The 4569-nt window shown below is 42.9% G+C and overlaps 1 pseudogene; it reads right to left on the bottom strand.

Moving 5' to 3' along the window:
- Positions 1 to 1770: 1770 nt before the first annotated feature.
- LOC101090584 lies at positions 1771 to 4127 on the bottom strand (annotated as a pseudogene).
- Between the last annotated feature and the right edge of the window lie 442 nt (positions 4128 to 4569).

The raw sequence follows: 4569 nt of genomic DNA, 5'->3' as shown, positions 1-4569 counted from the left end.
ACATCTGAGCAAAGATGTAGCAGTAGAGACAACTGAAGAGGCAGACCACATAGCTATCTGAGAAGCAAGAGTTCCAAGCAGCACACCTGCCACACTTAAAAACAGAGAAGATTCTAATGGGACTGAAGCAGAGTGAATGAGAGGGATGATGGAAAGAGAGGAAGTTAGAGAAGTAACAGGGACTAAGATCACTTGCTGAGCCTTATAAGGCATGATGAGCCTGTGGGAATTTTATTCTAATTATGAAGAAAAACTGCTAGGGGTTTCTGAACTGAAATATAATGTAGTCAATTTTGATTCTACTGTAAATGGAATTGTTTTCTTATTTTTAGGATTGTTGTCAGTATATCAAAATATGATTGATTTTTTGTGTATTTTCCTTGTACCTTGTAAAGTTACTGAATCCATTCACTACATCCAGCAGTTTTTTAGTGGTTTCCTTAGGATATTGTATGTATAAGATCATGTAATTTGTGAATAAAGAGTTTTATTTCTTCCTTTTCAACATGAATGACCTTTAGTTCTTTGTCTTGCCTAATTGCATGACCTCCTATATAATGCTGAAAAGACGTAGTGAAAGTGGACATTCTTGTATTGTCCACCGTCTTGGAAAGCATTTCATTATCTGTAGGCTTTTAGTAAATTCTTTTTTTCAGGTTAAGGAAGTTTTCTTCTATTTCTTGTTTGCTGAGAATCTTTATCATGAGTAGTGGTTGGCTTTTGTCAGATGTTTTCTCTACATTTATCAAATTCTTTGTCCATTGTAATCTACTCTGAAAGGAACATTTTGATGGCTTTGGAGGAAGAGTGGATCAAAGGTAGAACAGAAAGATCTTTTAGAGAACAATTTTAATGGTCCATGCAAGAGACTGTGATGGTTTGGACTATGGTGATAGCAGTGGAAGTCATGAGGTTTTGAGGTAAATTTCAAATTTCGAAGTAGGTGGATTTTGAGTATATTTCAAATATAGAGCTAATGGGATTTGCTAATAGATACGATATAGTATATGAACACAATAGACTTCAAGGAAGACTCTGGAGTTTGTTGTTTTCTTCTATTTTTGAGCAAGAAGGAGGATGGCATTTCTACTTATTAAAATGGAGGCATTTTCTTTTTAATATACTTTTATATTTTAGAGCAGTTTGAGATTCACAGCAAAGTTGAGAGGAAAGAACAGAGAATTCTTATATGTGCCCTCCCCCAACACATGCACAGCCTCTCCCCTTGTCAACATCCTCACCAGAATGGGGACATTTGTTACAATCGATGAACCAATACTGGTACCAAAATTAACCAAACTCCATGGTTTAACTTAGGATGGACATTTAGTATTGTAGTTCTATGGGTTTTGCCAAATATATAGTGACATTTATCCACCATTATAGAATCATACAGAATACTTTCACTGCCCCCCAAATCCTCAGTTCTAGCTAGTCACCTATCCCATGTCCCTAACGCCTAGCAACTACTAATCTTTTTACTGTCTCCATAATTATGCCTTTTCCACAATGTCATATGTTTGGATTAATACAGTATGTTGACTTTCAGATTGGCTTCTTTTACTTAGTAATATGTATTTAAGATTCCTCTGTGTCTTTGTGTCTTGGTAACTCATTTCTTTTCAGTACTAATATTCCATTGTTTATTAATATCACAGTTTATTTAATCACATCACCTACTTAAGGATATCTTGGTTGCTTCCAATTTTGGACAATTATAAATAAAGTTGTGACAGAGATCCACATGCAAGTATTTGTGTGGATATGAGTTTTCAACTCATTTGGGTAAATACCAAAGAGCATGATTACAGGATCCTATGGTAAAAGTATATTCACTTTTGTAAGAAACTGCCAAACTGTCCTCCAAAGTGCTTGTACCATTTTGCATTCCCACCAGCAATGAATGAGATTTTCTGTAGCTTCACATTCTTGCCAGCATTTGGTGTTGTCAGTGTTTTTTATTTTAATCACTCTAATAGCTGTATAATAGAAATTACATTTTTATCTCCTGTAAACACAGACACACACAAAGAAGATTAAAAGTCAAGAATGAGTAATCAAGTCATCATCTTTGGACTCAATGTGAAACTTCTCCATAGAGGAATTTGTGCTAAACATGAATCCCATCACATTTCATAAGATGGGAGCACTGTAAGATAGTCCCTGTTGATGATTACAAAGCATAGATACTGCCAGAGTTTCAGGTTTGACCAAAAGTACTATCTTTCTTTTTTATTTTTTCCAGGAGAGAGACCACATTTACTGCCTGCCCTGGACTGATGCCCAGAGTGGGTGGGGCATGAGGGGTTAAGGCCCTGTTCTGGAGAGTAAAGGTGCACTCAGTGGATGTGGGTCATGTCGCCAAGGAAGGGTGTCTTCCTGCAGCCAGTGCAGAGCTGGCCCATCCAGAGTGGTGCCTCTGGCTGCAAGGACTTGCAGTGTGGGCAGAAGGTGAAGTGCACATGGTAGTTGAGCAGACAGTTGGGGGAAGCCATGTAGAGGTCAGAAAAGGGCATGTGGCACCATGAGATGTAGGTGGGGTTGTGGAGGGTGTGAACATGCTCCCAAACTGAGCGTCGAGTGGGGCCTTGGTGATGCACCTTGGCTCCTGCAGCTCCTTCATGCAGGCAGCCAGAACCTACAGCGATTTGGCATACTGGTAGGTTAGCACGCTCTCCAGCAGCCCCGTGAGTGCTTGCTGCCATGTCAGTGAGTCCATGTATTGTACTGCTCCATGCTGATGACGTGAATCTCACGCTCTAACTTAGGAATGATGGCACCCACAGCATGAGGTCCACCAGGTCACTGTACAGGTGGTCTCTGAAGTAGAGCACACAGGGACCACCCCATTCTGTCAGGTGCAAGAAGTTATACATATGATGTGGTCCCAGTGCAGGGAACCCTTCTCATCAAGTTTTATGAAAGGTTTGCACTAGTCAGTGAAGAAGCTGGGCTTGTCCGCCTGGACGATGACCATACTGAAGAGTTGGCACCAGTCAGGACTCACACTGTGCCACATCCCCTTGTTCATGAAGCTGAAAGGACTGTTAGTGGTGAGGAACAGCTGCTTCCTATGGGCCACCGGGCAGCTCAGGATAGCAAATGTCTCATCCCCTCTCAGGATGTACTTGTCCATATCCCACCCAATCCACTGGTACACAAGGCCCTTCACATCCATGGCTCGAATGGCACCCGTCACATCCTTGCAGAGGTGTGCTTGGTCAGTGACCTAGGAAGTGGTCCACCATGCAGGACAGAGTGCCATGTGTGGCAGGGAGATGTCCATGAACTTCTGGATGGAAAGACCCTTGCCACAGAAGCCATTCATCTGGTACAGTGGGATGTACTGGGTGTCCCCATATAGGTGGATCACCTCCTCCTCAGGCACAGGCTGGAGGCCCTTGGAGGCCATCCCAAGCATCATGTACTAGAAGGCATCAATCTTCATCGGAAGGCTCTTCTGAATGTAGTGGAGGCCTTCAATGGCAAAGCTGGGGTTGTAGTCATATTTCCAGATCCTCTCTGGGTACTTGTAGTGTTAATCAGGACGTCACAGGTGGCACTGAAGATCTTAGAGTGCAACACATCTGTGTATTGGGCCAGCACGTAGTGGTATTCCAAGCCATGGACTTCAACATCAGGCAGGATGATCTCGTTGTTGGCATAGATAGCTTCTGGGTTCAGAAGACAGCAGATCTCAGAGGGGGCAGTCATGCACCAGTCTCCACATGTCCTGGTAATGAGCTAGGTAGAGCTCAGGGCCCTCGGGCTATGGATGCTGGGACCCAGGGACCACGGCCAAGGCAGGAGGATGAGGTGAAGGTGGCTCACGGCCTATACCCCGCAACCCCTGCACAGCAGCCAGCACTAAGTGGCCTCCCACAGCCCCATAACCCCATGCCTGCCACACACCATGCTGTTGCCCACGCAGTCCTCCCAACAGTACTATTTTCTATAAGCACTAAGGCACAAATGATTTACATGGTCTGAGTAAATTTACATTGGAGTGCCACTGTGCATATGTTCTTCATTTTATTTTTTTAAGCTTATTTATTTATTTTGAGAGAGCACAAGCAGAGAGGGGCAGAGACAGAGGGAGGGAGAAAGAATTCCAAGCAGGCTCTGCACGGTCAGCACAGAACCTGATGTGGGGCTCAAACTCATAAACCACAAGATCATGACCCCAGCCCAAGCTGGACACTTAAGGGACTGACTCATCCAGGTGCCCCAGGGCATATGTTCTTTAAATGAGCTCCTTATAATTTTAGGGTTCTAATGGAACATCTTGTAAATGCATGACATCATCTTGATAGAGATCTGCGACCTTTTCTTATAAGACTTTGAAAAGCATTTTTCTTGAATTGTAAACTCAAAAAAGAACTTTAAAGTTTTCTTAGAACAAATCTATCATTTTCCACCACAGGCAGCTGAGGCCCAGAAAATTTAACTTGCCCAACCGTGTTTGGGATCATCTGCAGTGGGGCACCTCAAGAACTACTTCACACACTTTCCATTCTACCATTGTGCCCCTTGATATTAACCGTCAATAGTATCCTTACTAATTCTACT

This window comes from Felis catus, chromosome A1 (genome assembly GCF_018350175.1).
Source record: "Felis catus isolate Fca126 chromosome A1, F.catus_Fca126_mat1.0, whole genome shotgun sequence".
Taxonomy (NCBI): domain Eukaryota; kingdom Metazoa; phylum Chordata; class Mammalia; order Carnivora; family Felidae; genus Felis; species Felis catus.
Note: the sequence above shows the minus strand (reverse complement) of the source record. Positions and strands in the feature narration are given on the sequence as shown.